The sequence below is a fragment of the Aythya marila genome (assembly GCF_965140915.1).
Source record: "Aythya marila genome assembly, chromosome: 12".
In the NCBI taxonomy this organism is placed as follows: domain Eukaryota; kingdom Metazoa; phylum Chordata; class Aves; order Anseriformes; family Anatidae; genus Aythya; species Aythya marila.
In genome coordinates this window covers 21,772,439-21,788,597 of record NC_139053.1, presented here as the reverse complement: position 1 = coordinate 21,788,597, position 16,159 = coordinate 21,772,439, and the positions used below count along the sequence as shown (strand labels likewise).

Here is a 16,159-nt window from a genome sequence, read left to right as displayed (position 1 = left end):
CCACCTCGAAAAGATATGCGTACCGGTTTCTACTTGAAAATGCATCAGTCCATAGACTCTGACCCACCTAAAGAACCCTGCAACTGACTGAAGGAAAAACAAAGCACTTACCCCAAAGAGCAGCCCAGGCAGAAGCAGCTCTCTGATGGCACACCTGCAACTCAGTTACTATTAGGTCCCACCTGGAACCTGAAGCCAATGACCTGGGAAAGTGCAGGGGGAAAGCACAAAAAAAGCAGAAAGAAGAGGAACAGCAGCTGTGGTTTTATTACCTTATTTATATGGCTTAGCTCAACAGCATGCAGAGTGCAGACATGAGAACTGGGGTGTTTCTAGAAGCTACAATCTGTTGTCGACGGAAGGAAGACACAGACGCTCAATATGAGTGAACAGTGAACTTCAACTTTAATGGATAGCTCAGTCGCCTTTTATCTAGTTTGAACATAATCAACTCATACATATTGCAAAAACTAAGCTCAGGATTGGCTAACACTTTCCTATCTTGTCAGTTAGTTCCTCCCTCTTTTAGCTACCGTCCCGCCTTAGGGACTTTCCCAACCACACAAGGGCATCGTGTCCTTGGGCCTGATTGGTTCTCAACCGGCTGCGCACGTGCCCAGGCTCATATGAGTTGAGAACGGTACCTCCCCTAGCCCATGACCTCCTAACTGCTCAACATCCACGTGTCCTACCTCACTTAACCATTCCTCCACAATTCCCCCGTTTTTATTTTGTGCTACAAATACCTTCTCTGTGAGTTGCTCTAGTTTCTTAGTTAGGCAGTTAAAGGTTACATATGCAGCAATTATAATCAATATAATTATAAGTAGAAAGCAAAGTCCCTCTTTAACTAACAAAACCCATCCACCCATGTTCCCAAAAACAGATTTAAGCCAACCTTCAAACCAACTATCTTGTACTACAATTTTTTGTGTATGATCCCTTAACCATTTCAACTGGTCGTGAATTGACTGACCATGGTTGGAAAGATTGAAGCAACACATTCCTTCTACATCTTCACACCCATGTCCCTGAGCCAAGAACAAGAAATCAATACCGGCCCTATTTTGCAGCACAGCGTGCCTTAGGCTTTCCGTGTCTTGCGACATTTCAGAAAGAACTTGTGTGGTTACATTTGACTGTTTAACAGCCCAACAAGCAAGCTTATTTATGCTAGCCAAAGCGTGTGCAGTTCCTACAGTCAGAAAAAGATCCATTAAGCAGAGTAATACGGGCAGAGTATGGTGCTAACATTTCACTCAGTTCCTTTGGATCCCCTATCGGGACCCCAAACAAGCATGTTCTGAAAGGGTACATAACATAACACAACTATACAACTTAACCCTAATAACACTACAATTACTGTAAGCACTTAATGGTAACACAATTAATAGTAAGTAACACAACTTAGTAGTAACACACTTAAACCTAATCACTTGATGGTGATCAAAGGCTGTTCTTGATAGTCGTCGAGGTGTCACAGCCCACGTCATTGTCAGAATGATTATCAGGAACCTCTTCCTGGTCGTCTTCGGCGTGTGCAGATTCTAAAGCTGCTTCAGTCCACTTTGCAGTGATCCACTGGGTACCTGTTTCTGGCACCACTTCAAAATCTCTATAACAGTTTATAACCTTTTTGCAAGTAACTCTTTAACCACATTTATCACAATACTACATGCAATGATGATTGACACCACAGTGAACAAAATCCTTAATCCCTCTGACTAATCCCAGTAACCATCTATGCATTGTTTCAAACAAATCAGTGAACCATTGATTGAAAGGATTGATACCATATTGACTCTTTCTCATGTGCTCTTTCAAGAAAGTAATGGATTTGTGAATTGACTCATTACGATCAAAAAGTTTTAAACAGTACGTTCCCTTAAGTTTCTCCAAGTGGCTACTTCGCACAATGACTCCATACTTGTGAAACATGATTTTGCTCGACCAGTACTAATTTCCTATGATTTCAGCCTGCACTATGGCAATAAATGCGTTCTCACTAACACAGTACACAGCACACTCACACACCCAGAGGCCTCTGGCACATCTCACTCTCAATCATACCACAACCTCAATCATACCACACGAATATAATTTAGAATGATAAGCAAACAAACAAGTATTGCCTCTCATTGTGTTCCTCGTGAAGTGACTTGCAACACTTTGTTTTAAAACCTTACCCTTACACAAATACTTTCAACACAAAATACCTGGACATTTAAGAATAACACATACAATTATTAACACTCCAGTTAGTATCCCTCCAGCAGCTGAAAACATACTGTTTGTCTGCAGCTTCAGGAGATCTTTGCTCCTGTGGTGAGCAGCTGAGAGTGGAGTCCCCTCCGAGCAAAAACGCTCAGGGTGCACCTAGGGGCGTCCACGCCGCAGCCGATCCCCGCAGCCGAGCAGTGTCTCCTCAAGTCTGCCGGTGGTCATTTGGCAGTGTAATCTGCATCTCTGCACTCCTGCCCCGCAATAGAGCTAAGTCGTCATTACTAATCAATAGAATGTGGCAACCCCACGGAATCTTATCCAGAAACATAGTTATAACACCGATCTGGGGACGAATAGTCTTTTTTGCATTGCAAGATAAACCTCTTATAAAATGAATGCCAGAGAGAAGCAGCACAGCCGCCGCTGCTTCCATGGTTACGTCAGACAGTCTGCAGGGTCCTGATGTCCACCCCTCTGCTCTGTGCCAACTCGCCACACAGTGAGGGTCGGCTGCCATTGTCCACTGATGCCTCTGGTCTACTGTAGCAACCCGATCTCGGATGTCCCACATCGCACCGCGATTACTTCAATTTCCCGTGTCCCTCCGCAATTCCTTTTTCCGCATCCCTCCGCAATTCCTTTTTACAGTCTATACCCTGCGTGCTCCGCTTTTCTAAAAAGCACTTGAGCAGATCATACGTCGCTTGTCTCTCCATACCTTTGTTTACGTCAGCACTGTTGCAGCCTTTGCAAGACCTCGGAGACGCGTGGCCGGCGGGACCCTCTATAGGTGCTCCCGGGTGCGAGGATTTAGCATTTTCGTCCCTTCCACCTCCTGAGCTGCATTGCAGGACCTGTTTCCTTCCCTTATTCCGTCGATCCGTGGCTCGCAGGTTCACCGCCAGCGGGCTCCGTGTTCGGGCGCCATTTGTTGTCAACGGAAGGAAGACAGGGATACTCAATATGAGTGATCAGCAAGCTTCAATTTATTGGATAGCTCAGACGCCTTTTATTCCTTCACATATAATTAGCTCATACATATTACAAAAGTTAAGCTCATGATTGGTCCCCCTACGTCCTTATCTTATCAGCTTCTTCCTCATCCTTTCGACCGAAATAACAGTCGGTACTTTCCCAAACTGCAAACGAATATTGTGTCCTTGTGTCTGATTGGCTCAGACAAGTTGTGTGCAATGTTTGTCCAAATCGTGAAGATTCAGCTGTTTTATGTCTACGTGACCTATCTCAGTTAACCATCCCTCTACACCAGAGCTAATACCCACCTCCTGCACAACACTCGCTACTGCTAATGCAATATACAGTTGTGCAATACCTCTCTGTTCCCAACTCCTTTATCTCACCTGCTCAGTAGCTCCACCTGAGAAATGGGCCCGGGCGGCGCCGCGCCGAAATGGGCCCGGGCGGCGCCGCGCCGAAATGGGCCCGGGCGGCGCCGCGCCGAAATGGGCCCGGGCGGCGCCGCGCCGAAATGGGCCCGGGCGGCGCCGCGCCGAAATGGGCCCGGGCGGCGCCGCGCCGAAATGGGCCCGGGCGGCGCCGCGCCGAAATGGGCCCGGGCGGCGCCGCGCCGAAATGGGCCCGGGCGGCGCCGCGCCGAAATGGGCCCGGGCGGCGCCGCGCCGAAATGGGCCCGGGCGGCGCCGCGCCGAAATGGGCCCGGGCGGCGCCGCGCCGAAATGGGCCCGGGCGGCGCCGCGCCGAAATGGGCCCGGGCGGCGCCGCGCCGAAATGGGCCCGGGCGGCGCCGCGCCGAAATGGGCCCGGGCGGCGCCGCGCCGAAATGGGCCCGGGCGGCGCCGCGCCGAAATGGGCCCGGGCGGCGCCGCGCCGAAATGGCACACCTGCAACTCAGTTACTATTAGGTCCCACCTGGAACCTGAAGCCAATGACCTGGGAAAGTGCAGGGGGAAAGCACAAAAAAAGCAGAAAGAGGAGGAGCAGCAGCTGTGGTTTTATTAACTTACTTATAAGGCTTAGCTCAACAGCATGCAGAGGGCAGACAGGAGAACTGGGGTGTTTCTAGAAGCAACAATCCCCATGCTTTCGCTGCAGCTTTGAATGTTGGAAGGACATTACCACCAAGCAAGTAACTGAAGCTTTTCCTGCTGGAATTAACTCAAACTTTTATTTATGTAGAAAGGAAAATCTAGGAGCAGAACAGATTACATGCCAAAAAAAAAAGTCAATTCCATTCCACTCGCAGCAAAAATCACTTACATCAGCAGGCTATCTGAGAACTAAAAGGCTATGCTGATGGGTCAAAACACACTACAGGACACTGGGGCCAGGCCCTCCGCTGCACCCACTTAAAACCCATCCCTACACTCACCAAGGTGCAACCCCAACCCAAACACAGACGCAGCATTTCAGCCTCAACACAGTTTTCGGAACTGATAGAAAGGACGCCTCATGCTCAGGGAGGCATGCTCAAGCTACACAGGACAGGGCTTCGGGCAACTCTTTGCCTACCAAAGACGACCGCCATCAGCACCTGCTTTGTTCCGATCCTAAAGGCTAACATCACAGCCCACGTCGCCTGGGACACCTGATAAACAGAAGAGAAAGCAGCCATACCCTTTTCAAGCCGTCCCTGCACGTGTCGCTCCTCGATGATCTGCAACCTCTTCTCAAATCCTCAACCGCTTCTGTGGAGAGCCTGCCATGGCACCTGCAAAGCAAGACCCTTCGCAGTCACCTCGTGCTACTTGGCAGTTCTGCTCCAATCCAGCTCACAAACAGCCCGCCCTTCCCGTGCTGCTCTTCAGAGTGCAGCTTGGCCCCACTCAGCCTGTGCGACACACCTGTGAAACAAAAAGAAAAGCATAGGCTGAAGCAGCATCCAAAGACACAGCACAGCTAGGACAGTTACTCTCATCTGCTCCCTTACCGCTTCCCCCTCACCTGCCCTCGAGGAAGATGCTTCCATCTGCTCTCTTAAGCCAGCTACAACACACCTCTGAAATATAAACAGGATTTTTACTGTACTTTGTGCAGTTAAGTAACTGCAGTGACAACTGCACCACTAAAGTAACTGCTAGATCTGCTCATCGCTCACCTTTCTAAAAGAAGCTGTGGTCAAGTCCCGTGTTGTACACTGTATTTCAGCTTTAAGAACTGAAAACAGTCACAAGATAATCATTCAGCTGCCAGCATTAGCACCCAACCCTCAACAACACAAAGGGACCCCGTTTACAAGATTATCATTTCAAAACAGCAGCCCCCATACCTCAGCACACCTCAGAAGTAGATCAAGCCAGTCACCGAGCTGCCTACGGAGCGCTGAACAGTTCCAGAAGGAGCTCTTTCCTGCGACAGGTTCCTCCAAAGGTTTACACTCTACTGGGGACAGGAGAGACATAAAAATAAAACTTTCAAAACCCCATATCTGTAAGCTTTCAAGATTCGACAGACCTCCTCAAGCACACTGTTCAAGCACTATGCAAACAGCTGCTCACAAGCAGATATACTCTCCCCCCCCAACATGTGACAAACAACACTGAGATGACTGTGCCTGCTGCCCTTCAGTACGTGCCCAGAGGCAGACCAGATGTCTTCGCCAAAACAGTCCAGACAATGTATTAGTACACCCATGCACTGCCACATTAGCTGTCATCACTAACTGCCAGGCAGGACAGCTCCAGATCAAACACATACACAAACAGGAACGCCACAAACACTACAAACAAAGCACACAACACAAGGCGCAAGAAAAAGTGAGCCCCAGAGGGAAGCCCTATGGCAACAGCAAGTCACAACAGGTGCTTTGCACCAGACCCAAGGAGAGGCTCAAATGTCACGACACGCGACTGGAAGCAACTGCCAGAACTGGGATGATGGAGGCCTAAAAAGCCTGCCTTCAAGACATCAGACCAGAAGGATGGGGACTGAAAACCCCATAAGATGACGCTTAGGAAATCAATTCCCAAGCAAGAGCTCCTGATGCGGCCCAGATGACTTCTGCAAGAGTGAGGATGGAAACAGATGCGATCTCAAACCGAATATGATGCACAAGACCTGAAACAGATCTGCTCTTTAAGCAGCGACTGCAAGACAAGAAGTGCTCGGATCAGAGCCACGATGACAAAACAAGCACTGAGGCCCTTCAGCACCGCTACCAAGTCGCCTGTCTGGTCAGTCCAGTGTAAAAAGCTAGGAGGATATCAAGACCTAAGAAGCACAGAACAGACATTGCAGAAGCAGCACTACAGGACAGACGAACAGAAGGAAACTGTCCTGCCTGGCTCACCCACTCACGCTACAAAATAATCCCGCTGCTTCTATTAGCCCGGTGACCCAGCCACAAGCAGCCTGAACGTGACCCAGCCTGAACCACCCTCACCGTGGAACCAAGTCTAGTCAGCCAGCAGGCACTATGCTCCTCTGGCTCCCAGCTCCCATTAGCCACCCCAGATATGCAAATACCAGGTGCCCCCCAACTTAGCTCTCAGGTTGTTGCATGGTATAGTCCCTCCGCCTCAAGAAATGCACAGGCACTGATTGTCATCTTAGTCAATTGCCAGGCTCATCATCAGCTGCAAAAACAGAGTAACAGCATTCACTAGCACGCTGGCCCCATTGCTCACCTTCTCCACAATGCTGACTACTGCTGATGCAACATACGGTTCTGCTCACCTGTTCCTCTCCAAATCCAAGCTCCAACAGTGCAACCAGTATCATCCACACCACCTGGGAAAACGGGATTAAATGATCGTTGCGTTCACAACACATCACCCAATTGTGTTTTTTTTTTTGTTATTGTTGTTTTTTTGTGTGTGTGTTTGCTTTATTTATTTATTTTTTAGTCTGCTTTAGCTCAACAGCATGCAGAGTGCAGACAAGAAAACCGGGGTGTTTCTAGAAACAACAATCCCCACGCTTTTGCTGCAGCTTTGAATATTAAAAGGACAATACGACCCAGCAAGTAACTGGAACTTTCTTACCTGGAATTAGCTCAAACTTTTCTTCACATTGAAAGAAAAATCTAGGAGCAGAACAGATTATACACCAACAAAATTGATTCCATTTCATCCCCAGAAAAAAATCACATACTCTCATCCTCTCCTGTACCTCAGCCGCTTGCCTATCCCACGTGGCACACGCTTCCATCTGTTCTCTTTACCCACTTATAGCACCTCTAAAAGGCAAACTGGAATTTTACTCTATTGGATGTAGGAAAATAACTGCAGTGAGAACTGCGCCCCAAAAACAACAGTTACCTCTGCTCATCGCGCACCAGAGTCACTGCAGAGGCAGCTCGGGTCAAGACGTCCTGCACTGCGCACTGCGTTTCACCCTGAACAAAGGAAAAACACAGGCAGAAGATAAACATTCAGCTGACAGCAGTAGCACCCATCCCTCAACAACAAAAGGGACCCCATCTTTAGTTTTATCCTTTCAAAACAACAGGCCACTTGCCTCGGTACCTGCAAATTAGGTCCAAGCTTGCAAGGAGCGGCCAGCATCACCCACGCCACCTGGGAACACAAAAGGACAAAATGACCACTGTGCTTGCAAGCAACCACCTGCCACACTGCTCCTCTATCCCACACAGCCTCACCTCGGACCCTCACAGGGAAACACCTGAATGTCTTCCCTTCGCTTCGGATAAGGGATGACCAGGCTGACAACACTCACCTTCCCTCAGTGCTTCGTGACATGAGGATTTCCCTTCCCTGTCCACGACTGCACAAAGCACCTGTGGAGACGAGAGAAAAGCACACTCTGAGGCACCTCACAACCACAGCGTACCTGCTGCAATACCTCTCTCTTCCCAGTTCCTTTACTTCAGTTGCTCAACAGCTCTAACTCAGATTCTTCGCTCACAGCGCCACAGCAGATTCTGCCCGGGCCACACAACATACGCTACACAAGCTACATTGCTTAGGACACACAAGCTGGAACGTTCCCGCCCAACAATCAGTCACATCGCACAGGATGGGTGCCGCATACTCCTAGAAACCAAAACTACCAGTCCTGAGCAGCTCCCAACCTCCACCTGCCTACCACGTTCAGCACACTAACTGTTTACCCCTCAGAAAACCAGAAACTTAGAACATACACACACACAAACAAAAAAAAAAAACACAACTCCACAAACGCCAAAAAGACATGCACACACAGCAACCCCGGCAGGAGTAATCACAGACTTACCCTTTGCAGATGAAAAAGGTGACTCTGATACAACCCTGCTCAGTCTCTTGGTAATGCTGCATCTACGCTGCCAAGCCACATGTAGCATGTAATCAAGCTGGTGTAACTCTCCAGGGGACTAAAACAACAGGTTTTAAACATGTAGAGATTAAAATATATCTCAAAAACAGGAGATTATGCGGCCATCCTAAAAAAAAAGTGAGCCAGCAGCCTCTACTAAATATCCCTCTATTTCAAGCACTTAGAGATCTAGAATTCCAACCACTTAGAAATCCAGAAATCCATAGACTCCAGCCTGCCTAGAGAACCCTGCAACTGACTGAAGGAAACACAAAGCGCTGCCCCCAAAGAGCAGCCCAGGCAGAAGGAGCTCTCTGATGCCATGCCTGGGGCTCATATACCTTTTGGCCCCGCCCAGCACCCAAACCCAATCACCTGGGAAAGGGGAGGGGCAAAGCACAAGAAAGTAGAAATAGAGCAAGAGAAGTAGCTGTTTTTCTTTTTGTTTCTTTTTTAAAATAAACTTTATCTCAAAAGCATGCAGAGAGCAGACCAAATATTTGCAGTGATTCTAGAAGCAAAAACCGCCTTTGGCTTTTTCTGCAGGTTTTAATATTGAATTGACAATATCACCACGCTAATAACTGAAACTTTTTGAACTGCAATTAGTTTACACAGGCTCATCCCCATCTGTAAACACAGAGAACCAGCATTCACTACCACGCAAGCCCTAATAACCATGTCCTGCACAACGCACACTACAACTAATGCAACATACCATTGTGCAATACTTCTCTGTTCCCGGTTCCTTTACCTCACCTGCTCAGTAGCACCACCTGAGTAATGGGCCCGGGCGGCGCCGCGCCGAAATGGGCCCGGGCGGCGCCGCGCCGAAATGGGCCCGGGCGGCGCCGCGCCGAAATGGGCCCGGGCGGCGCCGCGCCGAAATGGGCCCGGGCGGCGCCGCGCCGAAATGGGCCCGGGCGGCGCCGCGCCGAAATGGGCCCGGGCGGCGCCGCGCCGAAATGGGCCCGGGCGGCGCCGCGCCGAAATGGGCCCGGGCGGCGCCGCGCCGAAATGGGCCCGGGCGGCGCCGCGCCGAAATGGGCCCGGGCGGCGCCGCGCCGAAATGGGCCCGGGCGGCGCCGCGCCGAAATGGGCCCGGGCGGCGCCGCGCCGAAATGGGCCCGGGCGGCGCCGCGCCGAAATGGGCCCGGGCGGCGCCGCGCCGAAATGGGCCCGGGCGGCGCCGCGCCGAAATGGGCCCGGGCGGCGCCGCGCCGAAATGGGCCCGGGCGGCGCCGCGCCGAAATGGGCCCGGGCGGCGCCGCGCCGAAATGGCACACCTGCAACTCAGTTACTATTAGGTCCCACCTGGAACCTGAAGCCAATGACCTGGGAAAGTGCAGGGGGAAAGCACAAAAAAAGCAGAAAGAGGAGGAGCAGCAGCTGTGGTTTTATTAACTTACTTATAAGGCTTAGCTCAACAGCATGCAGAGGGCAGACAGGAGAACTGGGGTGTTTCTAGAAGCAACAATCCCCATGCTTTCGCTGCAGCTTTGAATGTTGGAAGGACATTACCACCAAGCAAGTAACTGAAGCTTTTCCTGCTGGAATTAACTCAAACTTTTATTTATGTAGAAAGGAAAATCTAGGAGCAGAACAGATTACATGCCAAAAGAAGAATTCAATTCCATTCCACTCACAGGAAAAATCACTTACTTCAGCAGGCTGAGAACTAAAAGGCTATGCTCATGGGTCAAAACACACTACAGGACACTGGGGCCGGGCCCTCCGCTGCACCCACTTAAAACCCATCCCTACACTCACCAAGGTGCAACCCCAACCCAAACACAGACGCAGCATTTCAGCTTCAACACAGTTTTCGGAACTGCTGGAAAGCAGGCTTCATACTCAGCGAGGCGTGCTCAGGCTACACAGGACAGGGCTTCGGGCACCTCTTTGCCTACCACAGATGATCGACATCAGGAACTGCCACACCAGACAACCTTTTTCTTACACAACACCTTTCTCGGGAACCACGCAGCATTCCAGTGACCTGCTTTCCTCCTACTCTAAAGGCTATCTCAGCCCACCTTGTATGTGGCACCTCATAAACAGGAGACAAAGCAACCGCAGCAGCAAAAGCCACAGCACCCTTGGGACAGTTACTCTCATCCCCTCCCGTACCTCAGCCACTTGCCTGCCCCCCATGGGAAGAAGAGAAAGCCACCGCAGCGGTTGGAAACCATCCCTGCACGTGCCGCTCCTTGACGCTCTCTGGCCCTATCTCACATCCTCAGCCAATTCTGTGGAGAGCCTGCCACAGCACCTGCAAAGCAAGACGGACACCTTTCATAGTCACTTTGTGCTACTTGGCTGTTCTGCTCCAATCCAGCTTATGACCAGCTCCTCTTCTTACACAGCTCTTCAGAGTGCAGTTTGCTCCTTTGAGCCTGTGCGAGACACCTGTGAAACAAAAAGAAAAGCATAGGCCGAGGCAGCATCCAAAGCCACAGCACAGCTAGGACAGTTGCTCTCATCTGCTGCCTTACCTCTGCCCACTTACCTGCCCCTGAGGCAGATGATTCCATTTAACCTCTTCAAACAGCTACACCACCTCTAAAAGACAAAGAGGGGATGCTTACACTAACAGTGAGACCTGCAACACAACAACTGCTGCATCTGTTCCTCACTCACCTTGCCAGAGGCAGCTCTGGGTGTGACGTCCCAGGTTGTACACTGCGTTTCAGTTTTATCAAATGAAAACTGTCACAAGATAATCATTCAGCTGCCAGTAGTAGTACCCATCCCTCAACAACACAAGGGACCCCGTTTACAACATTATCGTTTCAAAAGTGTGGACAACTTGCCTCAGCACCTCAGAAGTAGACCAAGCCAGTACACTGAGCTGCCGAATGAGAGCTTGACAATTCCGGAAGGCGTTCTTTCCTTTGGCTGGTTCCTCCTGAGGTTTATCTAAGGCTTGCAAAAAAAAAAAAAAAAAAAAAAAGAAAAAGAAAAAAGTCCACATCTGCAAGCTTTGACAATTCAACAACAGAACTCTCCTCCAGAACTATTCAAGCACTACACGAGCAGCTGCTCTCAAGCAGCTCAATTCTCCCCCCCCAACATCTGCCAAACAACACTGAGATGACTGTGCCAGCTGCCCTTCAGTACGTGCCCAGAGACAGACCGGATGTCTTTGCCAAAACAGTCCAGACAATGTATTAGTACACCCATGCACTGCCACATTAGCTGTCATCACTAACTGCCAGGCAGGACAGCTCCAGACCAAACACATACACACACAGGCACGCCACAAACACTACAAACAAAACACACAACACAAGGCGCAAGAAAAGGTGACCCCCAGAGGAAAGCCCTATGGCAACAGCAAGTCAGAATAGGTGCTCTGCATCAGACCCTAGGAGACTCAAATGTCACAATATGCGACTGCAAGCAACTGCCAGAACTGGGATGATGGAGGCCTAAAAAGCCTGCCTTCAAGACAAGAGACCAGAAGGATGGGGACTGAAAATCCCATAAGACGATCCTTAGGAAATCAATTCCCAAGCAAGAGCTCTTGATACGGCCCAGATGACTTCTGCAAGAGCAAGGATGGAAACAGATGTGATCTCAAACCAAATATGATGCACAAGACCTGAAAGAGATCTGCACCTCAAGCAGTGACTGCAAGACAAGAAGTGCTCACATCAGCCCTACGATGATGAAACAAGCATTTAGGACCTTTGGTGTGGCTACCAAGTTGCCCGTCTTGTCTGCCCAGTGGAAGAAGGCAATGCGGATCTCAAGACACGAGGAGCGCGTAACAGATGTTGATCATATCAGGAAACATTTGATACAAAAAACTATTACACGCACAGAAGCGATTCCTTTAAGCTCCCATTGCAAGACAAGAGGTGCTCAGCTCCCAATTGAATGAACATCAGCAATATTCCGAGGAGGTCAAGTGTTGAATACCCTCAGGATGGCTTCCCCAGGGCCAGCCAAGCACCAAGAGCAACAGTACAGTACAGCACACACAACACAGAACACAGATGACAAGCTGGGACTGCCCTGCCTGGCACGCGCTCACGCTGTATGTGACAGAACTTCCCACACATAATCTCTCTGCCTGACCTGATCGATCCTGAAAGGCCCCATCCAAAGCAATGACTTAAAAGCACAGACCCTCACCCTATGGGTGCATTCACGACCCCAACTCAAACAAAGCACTTTCCCCCCAACTTAGCTTGGGAATGCTGGGAGGCAGGTTCCATCGTCACCAAGGAACACAAAGGCTAGCCAGGACACTGCTTCAGGCACAAGGCTCTTCTTCACCTGCAGAAATAAAAGTACCATTAGGCACCAGCACACAGGCCAAACTTCTTCCAGTGAAACACCCTCCTCAGAAACAAAACAGTAGACAACTGACCTGCTCTGCTACTGAAATCAGATAGACAACCTTTAGACAACTCCCCACCTCCCCCTGCCAACCACTCCCCAACATACAGTATTTCTCCCTCAACTTAGTTCTCAGGGCTCAAAATCCTTCCTCAGTGTGGACCACAGAGGCCAGCCAGGATGTTCCCAGTACCTTCTTCATAACAGGAAAAGAGGAGTCACCCAGAGGTGCACCAATAGACTGCTACACCAAAAACAATACCCGTTTTCCAACTTTTCTCCACTCACCTTCCCGATCCAGGCTTCAAGCTTCCATTCACTGTGCTGAGCCAAGGTCACGGGGCTTAGACCAAGAAGAACAGAAACCTGACAATCCACAGAACAGTCTATACCCACTCCTTTCCTCCCCTGCTGCAACAGCCAAGAAGCCCCAGAGCCACATGGCCCAACCCATTACCACCGCTATGCTCACCTAACATCCCAAGGAGATGCATCGCGCTCCCAGCTCCTCTTGTGCTCCGAGCAGCTCCAGCATTTCAGGAACTAGAACCGCTGACGTCTGGCACATCTCAGAAATGTGGCAGGAGACATACTTTGCTGTCGCAAGGCGCTTGCAAAGTCGGCCCAACAGGTGATGCAGACTAACACAGTCCACCGAACAATTCTGGGCCCCCACTGCTGTCCACTCACCCTCATGCTTCGTTCAAGTTCCCGTGCCTATGCCCTGAGCTACAAGAAACAAAGAGAGAAGGTCACAACCACAATGGAGAAGCAAACAGTACAGGTCCTTGCAGAGGACTCAAACATAGAGACAAGAGCTAGACAAATAAAAAAAACACCCTGAAGTCCAAAAATGCCAGATGGCCATGCATAGCAGCCCCAGCACGGGTAATCACAGACAATCTTTGCAGACGAAAAAGGTGACCCTGCTTAGTCTCTTGGTAATACTGCACCAATGTGGTCAAGCCTGTTGTAGTATGTAATGAAGCTGGTTTTAGTTCTTTGGAGAGTTACACAAGTGGGTTGATTCATCTAGAAATTAAAACATAGCTCAAAACCAGGAGCAAATCCCAGCACCCCAAAAAAAAGTGAGCCAGCAGCTTCTACTAAATATCCCTCTATTAAGTGAATTCCAAGCACTTAGAAATCCAGAAATCCATAGACTCCAACCTGCCTAGAGAACCCTGCAACTGACTGAAGGAAAAATCAAAACACTTACCCTAAAGAGCAGCCCAGGCAGAATTAACTCTTATGGCATACTTGGGGATCATATACCTTTTGGTCCCGCCCAGCACCCAAACCAAATCTCCTGGAAAAGGGGAGGGATAAAGCACAAGGAAGTAGAAAGAGAGCAGGAGCAGCAGCAGCAGCTGGTTTTATTTTTTTGTTTGCTTTTTTAAGATCTGCTTTACGTGAACAACATGCAGAGTGCATACAAGAGACCTGGTGTGTTTCTAGAAGCAACAATCCCCATGCTTTTGCTGCAGCTTTGAATATTAAAAGGGCAATACGACCCAGCAAGTAACTGGAACTTTCTTAACTGGAATTAGCTCAAACTTTTATTTACACAGAAAGACAAATCTAGGAGCAGAACAGATTACACACCAACAAAATTAATTCCATTCCACCCCCACGAAAAAATCACATACTCTCATCCCCTCCTGTACCTCAGCCGCTTGCCTGCCCCACGTGGCACATGCTTCCATCTGTTCTCTTTACCCACTTATAGCACCTCCAAAAGGCAAACTGGAATTTTACTCTATTGGCTGTAGGAAAATAACTGCAGTGACAACCGCACCCCAAAAACAACAGTTACCTCTGCTCATCACGCACCAGAGTCACTGCAGAGGCAGCTCGGGTCAAGACGTCCTGCACTGCGCACTGCGTTTCAGCCTGAACAAAAGGAAAAACACAGGCAGAAAAACATTCAGCTGACAGCAGTAGCACGCATCCCTCAACAACAAAAGGGACCCCATCTTGAGTTTTATCCTTTCAAAACACCAGGCCACTTGCCTCTGTACCTGCAATTAGGTCCAACCTTGAAAGGAGCGGCCAGCATCACCCACACCACCTGGGAACACAAAAGGACACAATGACCACTGTGCTTGCAAGCAACCACCTGCCACACTGCTCCTCTATCCCAAACAGCCTCACCTCGGATCCTCACAGGGAAACACCTGAGCGTCTTCCCTTCGCTTCGGATAAGGGATGACCAGGCTGACTACACTCACCTTCCCTCAGAGCTTCATGACACGAGGATTTCCCTTCCCTGTCCACGACTGCACAAAGCACCTGTAGAGACGAGAGAAAAGCACACTCTGAGGCACCTCACAGCCACAGCGTACCTGCTGCAATACACCTCTCTTCCCAGCTCCGGTACTTCAGCTGCTCACCAGCTCTAACTCAGATTCTTCGCTCACAGCGCCACAGCAAACTCTGCCCGGGCCACACAACACACACTACACAAGCTACAATGGGTAAGACACACACGCTAGAACATTCCCCCCCAACAATCAGTCGCATCGCACCCGAAGGCTGCCGCTCACTCCAAGAAACCAAACCTACTAGTCCTGAGCAGCTCCCCACCTCCTCCTGCCAACCACGCTCAGCAAACACACTATTTGCCCCTCAAAAAAAAACAAAACCTTAGAACATACACGCACGCAAAAAAAAAAAAAAAAACACAGCTGAGGTCCACAAATGCCAAAAAGACGTGCACACACAGCAGCAGCCCTGTCAGGGGTAATCACAGACTTACCCTTTGCAGAGGAAAGAAAAGACTCTGATACAACCCTGATCAGGCTCTTGGTAATGCTGCATCTACACTGCCAAGCCACACGTAGCATGAAATGAAGCTGGTTTTACTTCTCTGGAAAATTACACAAGTTGGTTTATACATCTAGAGATTAAAATATAGCTCAAAAAACAGAAGACTATACAACCATCCCAAAAAACAGTGAGCCAGCAACCTCTACTAAATATCCCTCTATTAAGTGAATTCCAAGCACTTAGAAATCCTGAAATCCATAGACTCCAGCCTGCCTAGAGAACCCTGCAACTGACTGAAGGAAACCAAAACACTTACCCCAAAGAGCAGCTCAGGCAGAAGGTGCACTCTGATGCCATGCCTGGGGCTCATATACCATTTGGCCCCTCCCAATATCCAAACCCTATCACCAGGAAAAGGGGAGGGACAAAGCACAAGCAAGTAGGAGCAGCAGTAGCTGTTTTTTTTTGTTTTGTTTTTTTTTTTTTTTTTTTTTTTTAAATCTGCTTTACCTGAATAACATGCAGAGAACAGACAAGAGACCTGGGGTGTTTCTAGAAGCAACAATCCCCATGCTTTTGCTGCAGCTTC

General features: G+C 49.5%; 2 long non-coding RNA genes across 2 annotated transcripts; both read right to left on the bottom strand.

Moving 5' to 3' along the window:
- Nucleotides 1–5,135: 5,135 nt before the first annotated feature.
- On the bottom strand, nucleotides 5,136–7,080 carry LOC309882915. Its single transcript, XR_014318377.1, has 5 exons — nucleotides 6,877–7,080; nucleotides 6,682–6,776; nucleotides 5,471–5,583; nucleotides 5,300–5,358; nucleotides 5,136–5,200 (listed from the first exon to the last, which is right to left on the bottom strand). It is a non-coding gene; the product is annotated as an uncharacterized lncRNA (long non-coding RNA).
- A 578-nt stretch (nucleotides 7,081–7,658) lies between these two features.
- On the bottom strand, nucleotides 7,659–8,487 carry LOC309882916. Its single transcript, XR_014318378.1, has 3 exons — nucleotides 8,395–8,487; nucleotides 7,879–7,939; nucleotides 7,659–7,718 (listed from the first exon to the last, which is right to left on the bottom strand). It is a non-coding gene; the product is annotated as an uncharacterized lncRNA (long non-coding RNA).
- Nucleotides 8,488–16,159: the final 7,672 nt, after the last annotated feature.